The 24,907-nt window shown below is 43.9% G+C and overlaps 1 protein-coding gene across 6 annotated transcripts in view; it reads left to right on the top strand.

Annotated features, from left to right (window-relative positions):
• ELOVL6 (ELOVL fatty acid elongase 6) overlaps positions 1–24,907 on the top strand; it is a 149,704-nt gene that overhangs the window by 98,305 nt on the left and 26,492 nt on the right. The window lies entirely within an intron of this gene.

Here is a 24,907-nt window from a genome sequence, read left to right as displayed (position 1 = left end):
TAACATGGTCTCTCCGAGATGACCCAGAGACCAACCTGGCTGCTGCATTCTGAACCAACTGAAGTTTCCGGACTATGTACAAAGGCAGCTCCACATAGAGCGCATTACAGAAGTCAAGTCTGGAGGTTACCAACAAATATACCACTGTTTTGAGGTCATTGATCTCAAGAAACGGGCACAGCTGGCATATCAGGAAAAGCTGATAAAAAGCACCCCCTAATGAACCATTCATTTTCGCCACTTGTAAAAGGAATAGCCAAAATGGGAGGAAATGCATGGACCAGCTGTATATTGAACACAATGGGGCATGTACAGGTGGAATGAGAGTGTACTGCCCAGCCACAATCCATGCCGATGCACTCCTTAGCCATGACCCCCAGGGGGAGTGAATGTGGGGTCCTTGTTAACCTCCGTAACCAATTTTAAATCTTTGAGGCTAGTAATTTAAAACTGGAAATTGAGTAATGGAGAAGCTACTCAAATCTTTTTAATCCATTTTGAAATGAAGCTAACTATTTGAGTTGCATGTTTAAAGAGTTGCAATTATAAGCACCGTAACATTTACATGCCTGAAGCATCTATCTAATTTGTTATTAGTTGACACTGCTGTCCACATCTATATATCCAAGCATTTCACTCTCCCAGATACAAATGATGTAAATGTTTCCCTGTTTCAGAGAATGTTGCCACAGTGGGTATCAAACTGAGTAGTTTGTTGTGTAACTGATCATTTGTTGCACATATGATAGAACAGCATCCCAGAGTCTTGTAATCTTTCACATTTTCAAATCAAATGTAGAAGATCTGCATGATGTTCACCACATAGCTAGCAATTATTATGGATAAACTATAAAATAAACTATAGATAAATTTCAGCATTTATGATGTGAGGAACAACAGATGATTGGTTTTGGGATGGATTTCCCCTCAACTTCATTGCAAGGCATTTAATAGATACATTTTTTCTGCCACTAATGTCAATACACCTTGATCCCTTTCCCACATGCAGTGCAATCCTATGCATCCTTACTCAGAAGTAAGTCCCACTGTGTTCAGTATACAGGTGGTCCAAGCATTTCCTCCCATTTTGGTTACTCCTTTTACAAATGGCAAAAATTGAGGGGCATAAACTTTGCTGAGGTTTTCTAACCTGGGAGCATTTTACCTGACATCTGCCATATGAGGTATTGCTAGCGTAGTTTGTTGTGAGCTACAGTAAAGAGCTCACGATCACCATGAGACAGGTGGAAGGGAAATCGGAAGATTCCCATGCATGAGTGCTCCTGATATCCGGTTGAAAGAACCTGGACATTTTCACTGATGTCTGGACATTGGCACTGCGCCAACCCCAACATTTAATGGAGATCCTCCACTCTAGATCAAATCCCAAGTTACCAATCTCACATAAATGTCTGGTTGGCACTGTGCCAACCCAGCACTGACCAAAAATAACTTCTGGATTCTTGCAACCAGAAATTGGGAGCATACATGCTTCAGGCATCTCCTATTTCCACTTGTGACGGTCTCGTGATCGTAAGAGCTAGCCCAATGTATGTGAATTGTTTTGAGCACTCTGAACTGCTATATAAATACTAGTTTATAATAATAAGATTCTCCATCCTTCACACAGATGCCCGTGCTTTCCAAAGATGGAGTCTTTCCCCCACAAACTGAATATGAGAGCTTCATTTTTAGTCCTCTGACCTACAAGACAAGCAGAGTCTGAGGGCACATGAAACAGCCACCTTACTGAAACTAAGCACGTTTAGGTCTAGGCTGGACCTGGATGGCTGACCAACTGGGAATTCCATGTATGCTCCTTGAGTTCCCTGATAGAAGAAAGGTGGGCTGCAATTAATGAATAAATAAAAAGCCGCAGAATATCTGTAACACTGACTAAGATTTACATTACATTTACTGACATTCTGGCCAACTTACTGTGCAGCATCCTGAAGGCATTGTATATGGAACTGGTGTGTGTTTGTTTGTAATACTGCAGTGCAGAGTTTTCGTGCAGGTATGCAAGAGCACTCTTGTGCAAATGCACACAGTTGCATGATGCATGGCCATTGGAAATAATGGCGGTCCACCACACAACTGCATTTGCATAATTCTGTACATTTGCACAAGAGCACTCTTGCACACTCCTGCATGAACACAGTTTTACGAGCACACAGCAGTTCCTGCTGTGCCCACAATGCCCGTGGAATGCTGTGCAGTATATCAGCCTCTAAGTTTTTTTGTGTCATTTGTAGAAGCTGCCCACAAACTGCAGTAGGAAGTCTACAAAGGAAAAGATACGCTATCTCTTAATTGCAAGATTTTAAATTCCTACACTTTTTGAAAGCTGAGGTCCTGTGATTCACAGTGCAATCTCAGCCAAAGGGACCAAATCAGTTTTCTTTTTGAAACTGGAAAATAAACTCATTCCTGGACTGTACTCACTTGCATAGGCAAGACATAAACACTCAATGTAGCATCCATGTCTTGGGCACTCCAGCAAAGTGCAAGTTCTGGAGGGTTGCCTCAAGGTTGTGCATATTGGTCTGCACTATTAAGCACATGCTTTAGCATGCTGAGGAATACATTAATGAGAGCACGTACCCACGTGACTTATCATTGTCCCTGCTCTAATTACAAATGCCAAAGGACATTTAACCATAGAAGTAAAGCAAATTGCTCTAATTCACATATATTAGATCAAGGTTAACTTTACATATTTGCTTCTCTTGCAGTTCTTAAAATATTTATCACTCAGTTGAAAGAACTACAGAACTCTGTTCTTAATAGCTTATATAGTCCCAAACCTGGCTAACCTATGTACTGAATAATCCTTTAGAGATTTACGTCATGTTACCCATCTATAAAATGAAGGAAGGGTGTGCTTTGACATTGTTGCAAAAACGTGTACACCAAACTGCACTTGTGATTTTTCGTTTGGGGGTGAGGCGGCAAGGATTTGTGGGCTTATTGCCAAGTTCCTTTTTTTAAAATGCACAAATACACTAGAGAGTCTCACTGTGTCAGAGATGCATGAAAATGTAGCGTGATGTAATATGGGAGCCAGAAAAGAACTGGGACATTCACAGATCTTCTCTCTCTCTCCCCCTCCTTAACTCTTCTGTTTTTGTTTTTACTTCCATTGCTTTCCCAGGTGATTAACTCTTTCTTTGCTACATCTTAATGCTTGACTTGGCTTTTTGCTGGAGGCAAAACTTCCAAAGTGCACTGTTGCTGGTGGTGGGATGAATTTTCTCCATCTTTTCCTCTCAGTCTTGGCACCCCCTTTTGTCTGTTGCTGCTTTTTCTTGTTCTTTTCACCACTTGGCATGACAATTAGAGATGTGCTCAAAACGTGATACGGTATCCGAATCATGGGCACATCCCTTTTAAAATGAGGGCTTGCATAACCCCTTTAAAACAGAGGAGAGCAAGTCCATACCCACTCCTCCAATTGCCGCCATTGCCATAATCAAGGCCATGTGCATGCTGGCGTTATGCAGGGGCAGCTGGGAGATGCTCCACCGGTGCACATGGGGGAAGGAAGAGAGACAGTCTGGGCGGGGCACTGACTGGTGTGTATCCCTCTGCCCATCTCCTCCAGGTGTGTTCCATCCCCAGGGCTGCTGCTGTTGCTATAAGGAGCAGGCTGGGCCAGAGGCGCAAGCCAAAGGTGAGCAGCCTGGGGCCTCAGAAGACCTTCCTTTTCTCATCAGGAAGCCAGTTGGCCAAGATGGTGGTGTGAAAGCAGCTGGTCTTGTTAGCTCTGCTCAGCGGGAGTCCCCCCCACAGACACACACTTTTTTGCACCTATGTCTGGATTTTTAAACCTCTTTAATGCTATTTTATGTATGAACTCTCTTAGGAGTTAATTAGTTTTAGTTCTCCCCTCTGCTTTTTTTTTCCTTTTTGAACTCTGCTCCTCTGTTTGCAGTTTGTCTTTTGGAGGAGTCATGCACTTAATCAGCCAGAGTACTGTTGGCCAGCTGGCCGGCTTGCCTAGCTTTTGTTTTTATTTGGATTCTTTAGTTTTTAATAAAGGACAACAGTTTTTAATAAAGTATTTAGTTTTTAATTAAAGACAAAATTTTCTGTTGTAAATTTTTGAGCTACCGTAAATAATGGGCCAAAAAAAAATCATATCGAAGCATATCAGCCCAGAAGTGCAAAGACAGGTGAAAACCTTGGAGCAAACATGCCTGGATTCATTTATGGCAATGAAGCAAAGTAAGACACCAAAAGAGCCTGTAAGTTTGGACCGCCCTGTTCCCACATAGACTAGATTTGCACTTTTGGAGCAACAGGAAACTGAGTTAATTTAAGCAGCAACAGTTATCAAAGAAAGACAGTTGCAGGGGGATAATACCTTGGTAAAAGATAAAGAGCTTTTAATGAACCTATCTCTTGCATCAGCTGGAGGACTGGACCCAGACAAGTGCCCCAGATTATCAGTAGATTTTATTAGAGAACAAAGTTTACTAACAGTTCAGACTGTCCTTGCAATATTTGAAAATTTATTTATTTATTTTTACATTTATATCCCGCTCTTCCTCCAAGGAGCCCAGAGCAGTGTACTACATACTTGAGTTTCTCCTCACAACAACGCTGTGAAGTAGGTTAGGCTGAGAGAAAAGTGACTGGCCCAGAGTCATCCAGCTAGTATCATGGCTGAATGGGGATTTGAACTCGGGTCTCCCTGGTCGTAGTCTCACTTAGCCAGAAGGTAGATTGTATTATGACTTCCGTTGATGCCCTTCTGCAAAAGCATTCATCTAGTACAGCTAGCTTTATTACAAAGAATTCTGTGAACAGAAATGTGGTGGGCATAGGGAATGAGTCTGGCAAGATGTCTGATATCAGAATTCTTCAGATTAAACAGGTTGCACTTCAGATAATTGTTAATAAATGCAATAGGGAAGGTGTTGGTCACCTGGAAGGCTATTCAACTCTCGTTAGGTCAACTACTTTGTTGTCACCCTCAAAGTGTTGATATCCTAGATATTGAATGGTTGCCCTCTTCCCCAAAGTTCAAGAGAATTCTGTTAACTTTCAGTCAATCTACCGATCCTCTGATGAGAGCTTTTCTGGCTGGCTATCAAATCTTTCCTGTCCATGTTTTTCTAAACACCTCCATCTTCTCATTACCACTGGCAAGGGTTAATACTTTAAGATCTTCGACAACCAGACTGAATTTGCATAACATTAATAAGCCCACTGTGGAAAATGTGCTTCCACAGCCAGCTGCTGAGATAGTTTCACATAAACAAGGCATTACAGTTGATACTCTGGACAGCCTTCGAGAGGATAGCTTAACCATCTCCTCAAATGATTCGGCAAAGGAGATGCAACAAGGAATAAATGAAATCAATAAAAGTTTGCTTAATCTCAAACAGGCTCTGTCCTCAGTTCAAACAATTGCAAGTCCACTTACAAAAGTTGGCCAGTGGCATGCTGAGTGTAAGCTATTTGGTAACTCCAGAATTTCAACTTCTGGTGAAACAGAGGCTGTAGGGAAACATGATCGATTTGCTTTAACCAATGTCTCCCTAGACAAGGACTTAATAGAGTTTTTGAACTCTGAGTTTATACAGATGGATCCCGTCACTGAATGTTTTGTTATCCTAGAATATATGTCTGCTAACGAACAGTTAAATGTGGGGGAGGATTTTCTAAAATCTGCTGAACTTGTGGAGAGGAACTCTGTGCATTAAACAGAGTCCCTGATGAAGCTACAATTGGTGCATGTGAGTGACTGTTGCTGGTGTCTACCTTATGTTTCTTTTTAGAATGTGAGCCCTTTGGGGACAGGGTTCCATCTTATTTGTTTGTTATTTCTCTGTGTAAACCGCCCTGAGCCATTTTTGGAAGGGTGGTATAGAAATTGAAATAATAATAACAATAACAACAACAACAACAACAACAACTGAGCCAGGAGATAAAAGATGTGGATGGGTCTGGGGCAGGAGTTCATAGCCCTACAGCACTGCAATTGAAGCACCCCAAGACCCAAGATGGGGCTCCCATAGTAAGACTCTTGGCTTCTGATTCAACAGATATTTTTGAGACACTCCTTGCAAATCAAAACCATCTGACAGGAATAGCTCTGGAGAACACTCAGAGGCACTCCAAAGCAGATTCAGTGGAACCAGAGGAAAACCAGCAATTCCCCTTTGAACCTATTTCATCATTGGAAAAGCTGGAGGACCTTCTGGGGCCCCTTCCATCTTTGCCTGAACTTATAGAATCTTTGAAAAAGGATTAATCCAGTCCCAAGATGTCTCCTCCAGCAAGTCTCCAAATAACAGAGCAATCTCCCCTGGTCATCTGCCCAACGGAGTCTGAAAAGGCCCCGAGCTCTACTAATCCAGTTGAACAATTAAATTCGCCAGAAGAGCAGGATTCGATCCCAGCCACTGCTGAGATAATCCCAAGTGACAATTATCAGATCAATGCAGACTCTTTCTCTGCATGTGGAATGTAGCCAGTTGGGCTTGTAAATCTAGAGATATCTCTTTTATAGAATACCTGTCTAAATTCAATATTCTTTTCCTGCAGGAGACGTGGGTCATGGATAAGATTGAGGTGGATGGTTTCTATGTACTTCTTCTTTTCTATGTCAGTGCCCTGCCCAGCAAAAAGTGGGGTAGTCCCAAGGGAGGATTGGCCTTATTAATTGCAACAGGACTTCATGTGAAGATTGCTCCCATGCCTTTTCATGCCCAGTGGGTGACTGCAGTTTTACTGCAATTTAATCATGTTCAATTGGTTCTGATTTATATACACTTAATCCCTCTGTGTAAGCATTCCCAGCAATGGCAGCAATGGCAATGTCTAAGCAACTATCTAGAGGAATGCGTTGAAGCCAACACCCTAGCTTATATTCTAGTGGGAGGTGATTTCAGTGCAAGGATGGGGCAGGATGACACAGCTTTATATACCTATTACTATGCTGTCCCACCAGAAGATATGGGAGACTTCCTTCTTCCCCACCGGCTGGCCAAGGATGGGAAATACAGTTTTGCAGGCCTGTGTTTGGCCCAGTTGGCCAATTGATGGATTTTAATCCTCAGTTATTGGTTTAGGATACATTTCTCCCCTCTGGGATTGATCCCTCTTATGTTGGCTGATAGGTTTCAATCCACCTGGACATGAGCACTGATGGGTAAATTGTCATCACTTGGCCTCTCTGCTGAACATTTGTCTTTATTAGGTTACAGTCAGGCCAAGGAGATCCTCAGAAAGAGGGTCTTGGACACTGAACATCAGAACGATTTAAGCACCATCCCGGAGACCATAAGAGGGCTCCTTGGTGACTTCAACCAGGAACCTACTATCTCTCTATTGTCCCTCTCTTTAACAAGCCAGCACAAGGTTTTCCTTAGAGCAAGATATGATGCCTTACCGTCAGCGGTCTTATCGGGAAGATTTTTTAAAACCCTTCTGGCCAGTTGGTTATGCCCCTGTGGCTCAGGTGAGGTTGAATTTGTCCACCATGTGCTGTTGTTTTGTCCTTTTAATAATAATAATAATAATAATAATAATAATAAATTTGATTTCTATACCGCCCTTCCAAAAATGGCTCAGGGCGGTTTACAAAGAGAAATAACAAATAATCATGATAGCCGGTGCAGTCTTATTTCTCCCTTGCTATATCATGCTTTCCCGGATGGACTGCTGAATTTTATGCCATACTCCTCCTGGCAGGAAACCTTCTACCACCTACAAGGTTGCCAAATTTTGTGCAACTGCTGTTAAGATCCATCAACAGCTAGCCTCTAGTCCTTCTTTTTAGATGTTGTTAAATAAAGCTTCAATGTTGATGTACGCTGTATGATTTACTTTTATCTAAATGCAGTATCATCGGTTTCTATATATAACTGATCAATGATCATAACAAAGTATTTCATGTTTCATGTTCACTCCTCCAATTGCTGCCGTTGCCATAATCAAGGCCATGTGCATGCCGGCATTATGCAGGGGCAGCTGGGAGATTCTCCGCTGGTGCACAGGCATAACTGCGGATGAGCGCTGGGATTACAGCAATGGCGGCAATTGGAGGAGGAACAGGTATGGACCTGCTCTCCTCTGCTTTAAAGGGGCTGTGCAATCCCTCATTTTTAAAGGGATGTGCCCGTGATTTGGACACAGAATCACATTTCAGCACATCCCTAATGACAATGCAGGTAATTAGATTACTGACTTGCCATACAGTGATTATTGCTGGTCCTAGTCCTCATAGTCATTTTTTTCGTTCTGTTTGTTTCTTGAATGTAATCAATTATTTGAATTGAATGCCATCAATTATTAATGCCATAATTGGCATTATTTTATGTCTCTTACAACCCAGTCACAGAGTCTGTATTTCAATATTTTGCCAATGAAGTGAAAAGTCCATCTTACTGACCTGTAGTGATAGTGTCTACCATAGATAATGCAGAAAGGCAGATAATGTAGCATTAACGACCTTTACAAGTCAGAAATAAGGAGCTAATTAAAATGTGTGAATATAATATACTAATTGGTTTAAATATAATTGCTGACCTACTTGAGGTTGCTCTAACACAAAGTAATGCTAGGCATAACCTGGATACCAGTTTTGCATTCTGCCTATACAAATAAAATAATTTGGATCTTGGGTCTATCCACTTTCAAGCATTTCTATTGTATCCAGCTGTGACAAAAAAAATGTTTTCTAATTCTGTAGCATCTGATGTAAGTTCACAAAGAAGGTTGTGTGTTCCCAGTTGTTGCCTATAACTCCCAGCATCCCCAGCCAGGGGCGTAACTATAATAGGGCAAGGGGAGACAGTTGTCTGGGCGCCCACTGCCTTGGGGGGGGGCAGAGGCACGTCACATGACTGACTCCCCCAGCTGCGCACCCGCCCGGGCTTCCTTCAGTTGTATTCATCCTCCGAAATTGATGTGAGTGTTAAGACCTGGAGCTACAAGAACAGCATGTCTTTCTCTAGTACCATTAATGACTTGCATCATCTACAATTTACAAAAGCTTAAAAAAAATTTAGGATGATGTTCTATTGTGGCACCTAGGATGTGTGTGTGTGTGTGTGTGTGTGTGTGTGTGTGTGTGTGTAGAGAGAGAGAGAGAGTGTGTGTGTGAGAGAGTCTCTGGGCCCATCCAACCTTGCTACACCCCTGTCCCCAGCATTTGGGGATTTCATTTGGGGATGCTTGGAGTTGTAGTCAAGAACATCTGAGATTCCTTGTTATAGGGATTACTTGGTGGGACCCAAAGAGCTATTTAGGTGAATCCATGTTTGGGCACACCTTGGATGATTTTATATATTTGAATGAGGAGATCTTGAACTAACCAGGAGCCTCAGATGATGCCAGTGATTGGCTACAAACTGTGTGCTTTAATTGATTACTAAAGCAAATGTGGGCATTGACTGAAAACTACTCAGAATTATGACAGTCTCCCCTTGCAAAGACAAGCACCATGGTTGCCTTTGGGGCTGAGTGAAAACAGACCCATTGAGAGCTCAACATCTGCTTCTGGGAGCTCACTGTGTGGGAAGAACTTCTTGCTTGGCTGCACTCCGGAGAGAAGAGGCAGCCTGAGTCATCACCTGACGCTCTCAGAACTCTGTCGTGCCCTTTTCCATTTCCATTTGCCACTAAGCATTGAGCTGCACATTTGACAACTTTGTCTCCTGCAGTCTCCTGGATTTTTAGACCCAGTTTCCCTGCCCTGTACTATACTTGAATATCCAGACACATCCCACTCCCATTTGGATGAAAGACAAGATCATTTTCCTAACACTGAGTGCTCCTGTGCTTCAGTTCAGTAGTCATTTAAATGGATGTCTCTGGGATGGGGATATCACTATGCACTGTGTCTCTTTTGGAGGGGTAGTTTCTTGCCACATTGTTTAAAAGGCGATCAAAACAATACGAGACTCTTGAATGTTAAGTGTGTGGTGATACAATGAAGGCTGAGCCAAAATTAGGCATGTGCCCGAAACGTTTCGGAGGCCATTATGAAGGCCTCTGAAACGTTTCGGCACTGGGGGCGGTTTCGGCGCCGGCGGGGGTAGCGCTTTAAGGGCAGGGGAGGGTGTACTCACCCCTCCCGCCGCATTTCCCCCACCGGCGCGCTGTTTTTTTTTAAGCCCCTCGGGGCGGCAGCGTTCCTCCCTGCCGCCCCGTCGGCCGGAAGTGGCGAGTGCGCATGCACCTGTTGTGTTTGTGCGCGCCCTTCTCCCATGTGTGTGCGCGCGCATGACGGGCGCACGCGCATGACGGGCGCACGCGCACTCGCCACTTCCGGCCAACGGGGCAAACGGCCTGAGGGGCTTACAAAAAACAGCGCGCCGGCGGGGAAAATGTGGCGGGAGGGGTGAGTACACCCTCCCCCGCCCTTAAAGCGCTACTCCCGCCGGCGCAGAAGATTTCTGTGCACATCCCTAGCCAAAATGGCTCCATTTTCACTGTTCCATTTGCAGGAGGTCTTCCAAACAGCTATTGACTCTTGCTTGGGTACCCTTAGGATAGAGTGGAGTTCATATGTAGGAGAGATTTACAGTGAGTTAGTTCAATACAGTAGCAGAAAGGTGCTGTCCATACAGCCAGCAGCATTATTCAGCCTTTTTCTTGATGATTTGCACTTAATACGGTATATGCACTTGCACTTTGAGAGAGTGTTGGAAATGGGTGCATGCGATAATCTGGCATTTTGGAAAGACCCCCACCCCTCTGCGCTGCCCCCTGCTGTGTCACCTCCTTCTTGCCTTTGCCTTCCCTGCCATCACCACCACGTCCTTCTCCTCCTCTTCTTCCTCCTCCACTGCTCACCTTGCTGTGCTCCTCCTGCCAGTGAGTGAGTGGTTTGGTTGCTTAATTTTGTTCACAAGCAAGAGAAGAAGCGAACCATCCTCTCTCTCATCGGAAGAGCCGGCAGGGAATGGCTGTCACCATTCCCTCTTGGCCCTTGCCAGCAAGAGGGTGGATGGGTTGCTGCTTCTCATGCAAGAGAGGAAAGAGCTGATCCATCTTTTCGCTGGCAGGCGCCAGAGCTAGGCAGGTAGCAGAGGCAGGAGGAGGAAGTAGGGAAGGCGAAGGCAGCACTGTGAACTGCCCCAAATTACTGTGATTTATTCTTATTTGTAAGTATGCCCTTCTAGGCGCTTTACATACTCTCATCCTAACGCATCCCAATTTACACCAGTTCCTCCCTCAGTAAATGTCCCCCATCTTGGAAACTTCCAGGAGGTGAAAATGGAGGGTCCATTTAGTTGATCTAGGGAGGGAAATTGGGGGGAGCTCAGAAACTACCACAGGTGGTAGTGGCGGCATTCCTCTCAGTGTTTGCCAGTTTGCTACTGCCATCACCCCCCGCCCCACCCAAAGTCTTCTCTGCACAATGCTGTGTCATGATGCTACCATCCTCCACTGGACAAGAAGTGCGATCGTAGTTTTTCAGTGGTAGTAAACAAGGCACTTAATTTCTATTGCCTGGCCTTGTTGTGGGTATGTTTGAGAAATGGTTGGATAAGTAATGTTCAAAAATGAAAAATGGAAGGCCTTGTGCCTACAGAGGAAGAATAGACTAGCAGCCTATTCTTCCTCTGCCCCCCACCCCACCACCTGCCCTGAATGTTCTCGCTAATTCCAGACAGGAAGGATTCAGTGATAAGAGGTGAGATGTTCACATGGAGACATGTTATTGCTTCACATTTCCAATGCTAAGTGGGCTTGGTTGGTCCCTGCTGAAGTTAAGCCTGGTCCTGGTCCGCGTGGCCTAAATAATTAAGGCAGACTAGACAAGGTGTTCAGTTTCTCCACCTCACCTACAGAGAAAAACATAAAGAAACTCTTTATCTTTCCCCCACTGCCAAAAAGAGGGATGGTTTTGACTGGGGAAATGGCTGAAGAGGAAAGAGTTAAGCCGCCACTACTTTGATTAGATTCAGAGCCTCCCGAGGCTGCATTGCAGAAAAAAAGAAAAAGCTATCAGAAGCCTGATCACACATCTCCTTGCTTCTCATCTAGTCTGGCCTTTAGTTCTTTCAGTGTTAGTAAAAGAAGTTATTTGGTTTTTCAGAGATTGGCTAGATACTTTGGGGAAACAAGCATGCTGTTGGAAGCAAGTGTTCCCTGACATTTTTTTTAAAAAAAAAACATTGATAGATGTGTTGTCTTGGTATTTAGGAATGAGTGTATATGTGCTCTCCTCAAAAAGTGCATGGATTCAAGTACGGAAGCAGCATGTCATGGCTCAAGCTGAGGTGAATGTTGTTCCAGGAGAACTTTGTGAGAGGAGTGGGGAATAGCCTGGCTTAATTTTTAAATGCGAGGAGGTGGGACTGTCTGGAAATCATGGGCATGCCCCTTCACATGGAAGCCATAGGTCCATGTTTCCCAGTGAGGAGACCATGACGCTCTATATTTACATAAAAGCACTGGACAGCAGCTTCCAGATTAGTCATGATTAAGCATCACTGGCTGACATCCTAACAAAGCATGTGCACTCTGAGGGACTGTGGGGGCTCAATGGGAACCCTGTGCAATTCCCCCTTTCCTGCTGCACGGACATGGTTGTGCAAAAAACATTACACTTCTGAGGGCTGCCTGTGCTCTGGAAGGGCTCTGCAAGATCGGGAAGGGTGAGTTGTGCAGGTGCTCCCACTGCACCCATGAAGTCCCTTGAAGTGCACACTCTTCATTAGTCAGGATGTCAGCCACTAAAATGAATGTGACAAGTTAGTCATTACTAACTTTAGTTCTATTAACTTTAGTGGGACTTTGTCATGACCCACATGGATGCTGCTCACTTTTCCCTTTTGTCCCTGTGGCTCTGGTCAAGTGGAGGACATCATCCACTATGTCCTCTATTGCCTTATTTATGATGAGATCGGGGGTGGGGGCATTGAAGATAGGTGAACTTAAAAAGTCGGATGTAAAACATTTGTCTTCTTGTGGATGCGATTCCACATGTCAGCTGTAAGTTGCTCCTTTCGCTATGCTTTCTTTTAAACTCAGAAAGAAATGTATATGTTCTAAAATGTAGCGTTGGTTTTAGCCCAGCTTAACTGATATGACTTCTTGGTGTGTTGCATGTCATGTCATGTCATGGCATGGCATGTCATGACCTGTGGTCACAACAGTAAACTTATTACTTACTTTACTTACTTTTATAAGTGCTGCACAAGCCCTGGTGTGGAGAAAGAAAGGGAAGTTAAAAATTGCAGCCTCACCACTTCAAAAACTCACCAGCCGGTATGCTGGATCAAATTAACATGCTGACTTGACTAGACTGTGTGTGTGCTACTCTCATGCTGCAGACCTGTTTTCCTGTAGGGAAAGTTGCCTTCCCTACAGGGGGGTTGACTTTCTGTCCTGAATGTGAATTAAATATGCTGTTTGGAAATACGTAATTGGAACTTTTAACCTGTTAGTCTGTACACTACAATATCCTGTGCCTCCTGTTAAATCCTAAATTGAAGGCAGTGCAAGCTAGAAATGTGTTGCTATTCCTCTGTTTTAATCACAATGACCTTTCCTTTTGGTTACTCAAAATCCTTGTAAATAAATTTATCTATGACATCTTCCAGTTTCCACCTACCTACTGGAACAGGGGTAGCCAATCTTGGCTGTGCAGCCATTGTTAAACTACAACTCCCATCATCCCCAACCACAATTTATCCCCAACCACAACAACAACTGGGCACTTTCCAAATTACACGCTGCAACAGTTTTGCAATGTGTCTGCTAAGTGTGCTTCCGTACTGCCAACGATCCCACATCACTTGCAGTGAGGTACCATCCATATTTTTGATGCCCCATTTCGCATTTTATTGCTGCACTGCAGCGCTACAACACTGCATCTGTGTTGCAGGAAAGTAGCAGTATTTTTCCATTGTAGGAGGGTTGCAACAGTGTTGTCCCCGGTGTAGGTGGCGTGGTGTGGATGGTTCATGGGGCGGGGGAACTGTCCATATTGCCCCTTCCCACTTTCCTTTTATTTGTCTCTTTTTATTTTATCTTTTATTTCTCTCCCCCTCCTTATTTTTTCTCATTTTTACACTGTGCGAAGGGGGAGCAGCGGGTGGAGACTTAAGAGCCGAGAGGCATTGCCTGGGCTTGCTTTGCTCACCACTTTGCTCACCACCTTGCAAAGCAAGGGGGACAGCTGCCTTGACTCCCCTGCCGTGGCTCTCTTGTTCAAAATACACCCAATCCCCAACACCCTGGTGTTTGCTCTTGATAACTGAACAAAGAGGCACCTTTTTAATGTGGTGATTCTCTTTATTTAGCAGGGGGAGAGTAACTGGCCCTATCCATCCTGATCACAGTACCTCCAGGTATTCTTGCTGGTGTCTGTCTTATGTTTCTCTTTAGATTGTGAGCCCTTTGGGGACAGGGAGCCATCTTATTTATTTATTATTTCACTATGTAAATCGCTTTGGAGACTTTTGTTGAAAAGCGGTATATAAATATTTGTTGTTGTTCTTGTTTATCTAGGGGCCCTCTCCGCCTTTTTGTTTGTTTGTTTTGCTGGATTGCTTGTGCAAGGGTGCAACGCTGCAATTAAGTTCTCATTTTGGAGTAGCGCTTTCCCCGCCTTTGGGGTTTTTGGTTTTGTTTTGTTTTTTGGTGTAGCGCTTGTGCAAGGGTGCAACACTGCAGTTAATTTTTTTGTTTTGAATGGCGCTTTCCCTGACGGCTTTGCGCAAGAGAGATGAGATTTTTTTAAAAAAAAGACGTCCTGTCATCCCCCGCCTCCTCCACAACCCCACAACCCCATTGGTACAAAATGAGGCAAAGGGAGAAGGCAGATAATGTGGTTCAAGGAGAATATGGACACCCCCACCTGGAAACCATGTTGCAGTGGACAGCAATACAGATGGCCACCAGCCTACCATGAAGCATTGAATCAACGCTTTATTTGCGGTTTGAAACCATTGCACTATTCCATAGCACTTTGCAACACTTCTGCCAGCATGGTGTAGTGGTTAGAGTGCTGGACTAGGACCGGGGAGACCCAAGTTCAAATCCCCATTCAGCCTTGATACTAGCTGGGTGACTCTGGGCCAGTCACTTCTCTCTCAGCCTAACCTACTTCACAGGGTTGTTGTGAGGAGAAACTCAAGTATCTAGTACACCGCTCTGGGCTCCTTGGAGGAAGAGCGGGATATAAATGTAAAAATTAAATTAAATTAAATTAAATTAAATTAAAGCTTGTAATCTGGAAAACACCCTGGAGAGCCAAGGTTGCCTACCCCTAGACTAGGACAATATTCTAAGCATGTCTAGAGTGCAATCTAACCACAAGGCTATACTGCTGTTCAAAATCCTAGTTATTTCTTGTTGACTGATTATCCTCACCCCACCAGTAGCCTGAATAAAAAGCAATTGTAGCTGGATGACATTCTCCTTTTTCTAACACAGTCGCAATCCAGGGTAAAATGTCATCACTTCACTAAGTATTTCCCGTCCCTCTGATACCAAATATGCATAAAGATTGTTTCATAAGACAGAAGCCCTCTGTTTATTCCATAATAAGAAATCGGGACAAATGGCATGTGCTCTACAGTAGATGCCCATGTACCGTGAATTCATGCAATAATCAAACCATGGTGCAAACAAGTCATGACACATACTCTATGGATCTGGTGGAAAATTTTCAGCCCTCAGAATCATCACTTAGCTCTAGCACATCTAAGCAAGATTCATCTGCCATGCCTTCTGCGATATAAACAAGTAGTATCTAAGTAACTGGCACATACTCCATCTGCTCTCCCATATCTGGCTGCTGCCATGTTCACTTTCAGAATGGAAAGAAGCAACTTCCCCCTACCAACCACACCCCTTTTTTGTAGCACTTGACAGGAATTGTTGTGCTTTAAGGCCACTCAGAGGTTCTGTGGTTACAATGATCACCAGAGGCTCCGTCCCAGAAATTCCAGTTCTTCTAACTCTTATCTGCAAAGTCTTGTCACTTTCTTCCAGGTGTAAACTCGGTACTTATATTGGTAAAAGAAATGCACTAAGTTACAAGAACAGTCATGGAAGTCTACAGATGCAAAATGATTACAATTGCTCTGACAGCCACAGATCCATTTGTCTCTCAGGCTCAGTTCTTGAATTTTTGCTAGGTTATGTGTTGTATTCAGAATTAACTGTGCATGCACTATCCTCTTTAGTTTAGCCTAACCTCCGGACTTCTCCATCCCTGTCTTCCCTTGATCTAAGGAAAATCCTGGGGCAGGCCTGTATGAGGAGCCCTGTCAGGGAGCTGTATAGAACCTTGCAATAAAAACAAGTTAAGTTGCCAACATGTGGGTGGAGTCTGAATTCAGCAGCCACGGTTCAGCAGAAATCACAGGTTACATGTTCTTATTTCATGGGAATGTACTTATCAGGCCTCCTCCCGATTACTGTAGTGCTTGTGTGATGCTATTGCAGTAGCATAAAGACAGGATTTAAGAAAGGTGCATGACGAATGTAACCTCTGATCCAAACTAGTTCTGAGGCATGCTTTTAATGGTTGCAGTCCAGTTCGCACATGTTGCACTCACATCATGTTTCGCAGCCTCTCCTACAATCTTGTGTCTGTCCCAGAGGAGGTCTTCCACTCTTTAAACTGTTTTGTTTTGTTTTGGTTTTTAAGCTTCTCTGTTTTATTGTAATCTTCTGTTTTGTTTTCTGTGTTTTAACTGCATGTTTTATGCAATTGTTGTCTTATTGTTTTACTTTGTGAGATGCCCCCCAGAAAACAATTTGTTATGGAGTGGCCAACAAATTAAGTTGTTATTAATATATAGTTATATATTTTATTCTGATAGCAATTGTGCACCATTGCAGAGCACAACAAAATGCTAAGAATCATTTATACACTCACATTATGCTAGCGCAACACTAGTTTGGATGTTGCCCATGGCAGATATACATTATGCAGATTAAGAGAAATCATACAATTTTGCTCAAACTGGCATATGTGATATAGACTGCAAAATCCAGCTTTTGATGTTGTGGGTTACCTTGGTACAGAATGAATGAACTCATTGAATGAATGAATGAATGAATGAATGAATTTTTGTTGTTTTAGCACAGAATACTCCTACTCCTGTCTATGGTGTATTAAGTTGTTCATGCTTCAGGGATTTGTTCTCAGTTTTATTTGCACCTGAAGTATACATCCCTGGGAACCTGATTTCATTTAGATTACCAAATGATGTTTTGTAAAACATCCAGGGAGCAAGAAACTGGCAGTTTATTGGGGAATGCACGTCACAGACCTATCGTATCATGCTGGTATACTGATTCTGGCAAGGGGGCAGAGGAAACCCTCATCCAGAACCCTTCCAATAAAGTGAGACTTTTGGATGGTTGCACCAGCATGCATGACTCCAGTGGTTTTTTAAAGCCCTCTGGATGCCTCAGTTGGGGACTATCTGGGTCTGATCTAGAGTTTCACCTTTGGATCTACTGCCATATACTTCTGGAGTGCTGGGTCATAGGCTCACTGAGCAAAAAGCCATAATGGCTGCTGGCCCACCATTTCTTTTGCTAGCTAGATTTCTGACTATTCATCCAGGGTACCTGGGTTGGGGAATATTTGGAGATCTGACTTTCATGTTAGAGCTTGTAGGAAGCAATTACTCTAGGCCAGTAGTTTCCAACCAGGGTTCCTCCAGATGTTGCTGAACTACAACTCCCAGCATCCCCAACCACAATAAATTATAGCTGGAGGTGATGGGAGTTCTAGTACAGCAACATCTGGAGGGACACTAGTTGGGAACCACTGCTCTAGGCAGTTGAGATCTGGAAAAGGGTAGGGCCTGTTGTTGCTATGAACCCCACTACCCATTGAGATCATCTGGAGAGGTTCATCTACAGTTGCCACCAGCTTGTCTGGTGGCTACTTAGGGATGTTCCTTCTCTATAGCTGCCCAAAGACTAGAGTGCACTCCCTGTTGAAATAAGAGCCTCCCCATCTCTGACCACTTTTTAAAAGTAAAGACTTATTTTTTAACCCAGGTTTTTTAACTGAACTTGTGGTTTCAAATTGTTTTAAGGAGTTTATTTTTAACCTGTTTGGTGATGTTGTCAACCTCCCAGGAGTTTGGGGTGGTGTACAAATTTGAAAATAAAATCAATATAAACATAAATTGTTTGGTATTTCAAGCTGTAATATGTACCAATCTTCTTCTACATTTCAAAAAAAATTGCAAGCATTTTTATTTATACATTTATTTACATTAAAAAAAATAGAGATTTGTATTAATTTGCCAGTATATCCGAATCAAGAAATACACCCAGACAGTACCTAAATTTTAAGCCATTTTCTTTGGTTGACCTGAGTTATGGGCTGGTTGTGAATCCGGAATAGATTTCACTAGACGTTTAGCTCATGCTCTGTATAACAATTGTGCAAGTCTTTGATAAGAGAGAACTCACAGAGCAGATTTGGACAACATATGGCCTTTTGGTTACATGCAGCTCCCAAGGCACCCGTGTACAGCTTGTGTGATCTGGATCAGAATGTAAAGCATATTCTTTGCAGCTAAAGTATGCAAATTTATTTATTTGTGATCTTCCAAGTCCTGATACATTTCCAGCCCAGATCTCTGTGATAAATAGGCTGCCTGCCTCCGCTGTAGACTATTAAATAAGTCAGCAAGCAACAAAGATCCAGGTTAAAGGTGGCAACAGCTTAAAAATTGCCAAAGCTTTATTAAAAGAACCTGCCAATTACATTCAAATTTAGCAATTACCTCTGGTGTACATAAGAACAGCCTTGAAACTGGTATTGGCAGAGAGGCACTTTTTAATATGGAGGTTATCTTTATTGAGCAGGGGGAGAATAACGCCCTATCCACCTTCAGCATGGTACTTCCAGTGACTGTTGCTGGTATCTATCTTATATTTCTTTTTAGATTGTGAGCCCTTTGGGGACAGGCATCCATCTTATTTATTTGTTATTTCTCTGTGTAAACCTCCCTGAGCCATTTTTGGAAGGGTGGTATAGAAATTGGTTTATTAGAAGTGTTTTGGGGTACAGCAGAAAAAAAGAGTCAATTTAAGGCAATATTGTTACTAAAATACATCATAGAGATTAACCAGGTAACTTGCAAAAAGGCAATTTGAGCTTGGTGTCCAAATTAAATGAACTCGATGCTGCCTAGACAAAGTAGGCTTCAGAGAAACCGGATTTTGGATTTAGGAAAGAGCAGGGATAGGGAAAGAAATGCAAGGTGACAATAAGCGGGGCGAAAAGAGAGTTTGAGGAACATTTAGCTAAAAGCATCAAGAGAAATAACAAAAACTTCTTTAAATACATCAGAAGCAGGAAACCTGCCAGGGAGGCAGTTGGACCATTAGAAAATGAGGGAGTGAAAGGGATTATTAAGGAGGATATGAAGGTTGCAGAGAAGCTAAATGAGTTCTTTGTGTCCGTCTTCACGGCGGAGGGTACTGATCATATACATGTCCCTGAACCAGGCTTTTTGAGGATGGAGGCTAAAGAACTGAGTCAGACAAAAGTGACAAGAGATGATGTTCTAAACTGTCTGGAAAAACTGAAAACTAGCAAATTGCCAGGGCCCGATGGCATCCATCCAAAAGTCCTCAAAGAACTCAAATGTGAAATTACCAACCTCCTTGCTAAACTATATAACTTATCCCTGCAATCAGGCTCTGTACCAGAGGACTGGAAAGTAGCAAACGTAACACCAATGTTCAAAGCAGGATCCAGGGGCGACCTGGGAAATTACAGGCTGGTTAGCTTAATGTCCATTCCAGGCAAATTGATGGAAATCATCCTCAAGGATAAAATTGTAAAGCACATAGAAGAACAGGCCCTGCTGGGAGAGAACCAGCATGACTTATGCAAAAGTAATCTTGCCTGACCAACCTTTTGGAGTTCTTTCAGAGTGTCAACAAGTGTGTGGATCAAGGTGATCCAGTTGACATAGTATACCTGGACTTCCAAAAAGCTTTCGACAAAGTTCATCATCATCCAATAAGGGGACAAGTACTTGTGTGGATTGCTAACTCATTGAAGGACAGGAAACAGAGGGTAGGGATAAATGGAGAGTTTTCATAATGGAGGGAGGTAAGAAGTGGGGTCCCCCAGGGATCTGTACTGGGACCAGTGCTTTTTAATTTATTCATAAATGATCTAGAAGTAGGGGTTAGCAGCAGGGTGGCCAAATTTGCAGATGATACCAAACTCTTTTGGGTAGTGAAACCTAAAACTGAATATGAGGAGCTCCAAAAGGAGCTCTCCAAGTTGGGTGAGTGGGCAACAAAATGGCAAATGTGGTTCAATGTTGGCAAGTGTAAAGTGAGGCACATTGGGACAAAAAACTCCAACTTCAAGTATACGCTGATGGGATCTGAGCTGTCGTGACTGACTAGGAGAAGGCTCTTGGGGTCATGATGGACAGTTCATTGAAAGTGTCGACTCAATGTGTGGCAGCTGTGAAAAAGGCCAATTCCATCCTAGGGATCATTAGGAAGGGGATTGGAAATAAAACTGCTAATATTTTAATGCCTTTATACAAAACTATGGTGCAGCCACACCTGGAGTACTGTGTACAGTTCTGGTCACCACATCTAAAAAAGGACATTGTTGAACTGGAAAAGGTGCAGAAGAGGGCAACCAAGATGATCAGGGACCTAGAGCACCTTTCTTAAGAGGCAAGGCTACAACACCTGGGGCTATTTATTTTAGAAAAAATACAACTGCGGGGAGACATACAGAGGTCTATAAAATCATGCATGGTGTGGAGAAAGTGGATAGAGAGAAATTCTTCTCCCTCTCACATAACACTAGAACCAGGGGTTATCCCATGAAATTAATTGCCAGGAAATTTAGGACTAGCAAACAGAGGTACTTTTTCACACAACACATAATTAACTTGTGGAATTCTCTGGCACAAGATGTGGTGACAGCCAACAACCTGGATGGCTTTAAGAGGGGTTTGGATAACTTCATGGAGGAGAGTTCTATCAACGGCTACTAGTTGGAGGGCTATAGGCCACCTCAAGCCTCAAAGGCAGGATGCCTCTGAGTACCAGTTGTGGAGGAGTAACAGCAGGAGAGAGGACATGCCCTCAGCTTTTGCCTGTAGGCTTCCAGTGGCATCTGGTGGGCCACTGTGTGAAACAGGATGCTGGACTAGATGGGCCTTGGGCCTGATCTAGCAGGGCTGTTCTTCTGAGAGGCCTAGAGGGGCGCAGTGGTTATTATACCACTTCACTCTTTATGGCCCCAATGCAACTGAAGGACCTCTTTCCTCTGGACTGGACTGGGTGTAGGGAAGCAGCAGCAGAGAACCTAACGCTGTTCAGGGGTTAGGCAGCAGGAGTAAATCTAACAGAGGTCTGGTCTCATGTAGCCAGCTTCTCATAGCAGCAAGTCATGCTGGGCAGATCAGGCCAGCGAGGAAGGCCGATTTGGAGGCTGAGAGCAGGAATGGTGTAAAGAGCAAGACACGACCAGATGTTATGGCAAATGTCAGGTCAATCACCCAAACAACAGGTGGCTCCAAGGTGTAGAGACCAAAGGAGGCACACTAGTTCATGAAACCAGGGCCAGTTATAGCCCAAAATGTGTGCCCTGAGGCAAAATGCCGATTCTTCCTCCTTCCTGAGGAGGGGAATTCCTGTGGATCTCAAAATAATCCATTGTCTTTGTTGAGTGTGCTAGCATAAGCACAATGGCATGAAAAAGTCAAAACCAACCTATATGTAAATGGACTCAATGGACATGCAAGGACTTATGTATCAGGTTGGAAGGACCCAGTCAACCAATCAATATTTTTAATTAGCACATCACCTGAGTTCCTATGGCTCATCAACCTCTTTTGTTGGTGTGGGTGAGGGGAGCAGCATTCACAGTGCCTTATCTGCTTTCCTGCTGATATTATTAGTTTAGCTTGTTTGAGGCAACCAAAGAAGGGAGGTAACAGGGTCAGTCTGTGGGCAGACAGACCTTGAAGTTAATTCAGAAGCTAACTCGGGTCTGCTTAGGCATTCCTAACAGAGGGAACGGTGCGAGGCTAATCCCTTTTCAATTCACATGATAGCTGGTGAACCTGGGGGCAATTGTCCCACTGTCTGCTAAGTGACCAGTCCCCATGTACCAACAAGCGTGAGCCCTTGATCTCATGAGGCTCTGAGCATGTTAAGAGTGGGAACTACAAGCCTGTAGTCCCAGACATGAGCAGATAGGTTTCCGGGAGCCTGCAGAGCTGGCAACAGATCCCATCAGATAAACAAACAGATGAGTACAGATAAACAAACCTCCATGGATATATGCCAACTACATTTCAAGCAAATGGTGTTTCATAATAAATTAAATTAATTGTAAAGTAATAGTAAATAGTAAATTCAAGCTATTCCAGAATTCCACAGGGGACTGGTTTGGATGCTACCCTGCTAACTGAGCAAAGAGGCACCTTTTAAAAGTGGGCATTCTCTTTATTAGCTTAGTTTCCGTAAGGAAATTAAGCTTATGAGATCACCCAGCAGTGTGTGTGTGTGTGTGTGTGTGTGTGTGTGTGTGTGTGTGTGTGAGAGAGAGAGAGAGAGAGAGAGAGAGAGAGAGAGAGAGAGAGTGAGAGAGAGAGATGGGCCATCAAAGAACTACATTAGTGCCCTGTGGTGCAGCAAGGTCACATGACATTTCTCAGCACTGTAATACTGAGATGGGAAAGAAGATGCCTGAAGAAGGAACTCCAAAGAGGCATCTTTTTAAAGTGGGGGTTCTCTTTATTTAGCAGGGGGAGATCAATTGGCCCTATTCATCCCCAGCAAAACATACCTTCAGTGGCTGTTGCTGGTGTCTATCTTATGTTTCTTTTAGCCTACTTTCCAGTAGGCTTATGAGATCATCCAGCATTCCTTGTGTCTGTGTGTGTCCCCCACCACCATTGGTCCATGGACCAATATGAACCAAATTGTGTTCCGTTGTTGGACACATAGGATCACCTCAGTGGCATGGTTTGTGATGATGTCATCCACTCTGATTCATGATGGTGGATGCATAAACATTTGAGGCTCATGTGGGCTAACTTGAGAACCACCTAACCAATTAGAACCAAATTTGCTAGAGCTGTAGATACGCCTCAATGGCAGAGTTTGTGATGATGTCACACACTCTGATTCAAGATGTGGGGACGCGTGAACGTTTGAGGCACAAGTGGGCTAACTTGTGAACTGTCTAATAGGGATCTGCATGAAATGCAAATTGGAAACTGAATCGCAGCACATCCCTTTAAAATGGAGGGATCCCCTTTAACCACATATCTCCTTTAACACAGAGAAGACCATGTCCATACCTGCTCCTTTTCCGCTCGCCACCACTTTCATAATCGTGGCAGTCCCCCCCAGCTATGATCACGTGCCAGCGGGGCATCTCCCAGCTGCCACATGCGCAATACCAGCACACACGGCCTCCGCGCATGCTCAGAGGCCATTTGTGTGGTCAGCGTGGTGTGGTCATCAATCACAGAGTGATTATATAGAGTATATCTTGGATAGAGTGCTTTAGGGATTTCAGTGCAGTTCAGATACATTCTGACAGCAATCCTTACAATTCTTACAACCCCGCAAAGCAGAGGTCAGGAGCTGAGCCTCCCACATGCCACAGACACACCCATGCCAGTCTTAGCAGGAGAAACGCTGAACTGGCCGGGAGACAGATGCAGCTGTACAGGGGGCATTGCGTAAATGTGCTGATGTCGTCCAGCTGTGCCATCTGGAGGGAGCCTTGGGAGCAGGCATTGCTTTGGCAATAGATGACAAGCAGCAATGGGATGGTGCAGGGGAAATCTGTGAGACAAGGGGCCTAGCGTCATAGGAACATAGGAAACTGCCTAATACTGAGTCAGATCATTGGTCCATCTACCACATGACTCTGTGGTCACCAGGAGTCGACACCCTCGACGGCTCAACTTTACAATTTGCCCGGAGATGCCATGGGCTGAAATGTGGAGCTTCTTCATGCAAAGCAGATGCTCTACAACTGAGCTAGAACCCCATCCCTTGAGGGTTAGAGCCCCATCCCCTAATATCTTACAGCAGCCAGTGCTCACATGTAGCAGCCCATCCAAATCCTGCTTAGCAAAGAGGACCATTCTTGCTTGCTATCACAAGAGCTCTCCTCTCGAGAACAGCATCATGAGATGCTGAATGAAGCAGGAGGGTGGTCCCATTTCCCAAAAAAGAAGAACCAAGGGACTGAAAGTACTTCAGAGGATATTAGGAGAGGCGATGGCATTAACCCCTTCCCTTGTGGCTGAGGTAGCTGTGGAAATAGTAGGGGAAGTCTCATTCCACCTCATAGTATTGACTGAGGGGACTGAAGCAACATTTGAACCAGGGAATGACCCAGCTCATGGCTCACAACATGCACCAACTCCCCACTGCACCAGATAATGCCACTGGCCTGTACATTAACTGGCCTGAGGTACCTGAAAAGTGGCAGGATCACAGATACCTATTGTACTGTCCCCCTTCAATATTTTTTTAAAGCTTCTTCACATGGTCTGTAATGTTAAACATTAAGATAATGTTAAATGAAGAACCGGCTTACCAAGTACACAAGTTATCACCTGAGGTCTTGCTCCAAGTGTCTTTGCTATCTGAAGCACTGGGACTAGTTGTGCCTTTTCAGTAGCTACTGATCTTCTGGAATGCCATTCTCACAAAAGCCTGATGGCCTCCTGTGTTAAGATCTGGGTTTTTTATCCAACTTGTGAGCAGAGGTTGATGTTCTAGTTGGCATTTGGGATCCTGGTTTGAATCTGTTAGTTTTAGTTGGCTGGGTGTTTTGAGTGGATTGGCTTCTGTGGGTAAGGTGCTGGTTTTGACCTTTAAAGCCCTTAATAGTTTGAGCCTGGGATAACTAAGGGACCGCCTGCTCCCAAGGGTTGCT

This window comes from Hemicordylus capensis, chromosome 5 (assembly GCF_027244095.1).
Source record: "Hemicordylus capensis ecotype Gifberg chromosome 5, rHemCap1.1.pri, whole genome shotgun sequence".
In the NCBI taxonomy this organism is placed as follows: Eukaryota; Metazoa; Chordata; class Lepidosauria; order Squamata; family Cordylidae; genus Hemicordylus; species Hemicordylus capensis.
Note: the sequence above shows the minus strand (reverse complement) of the source record. Positions and strands in the feature narration are given on the sequence as shown.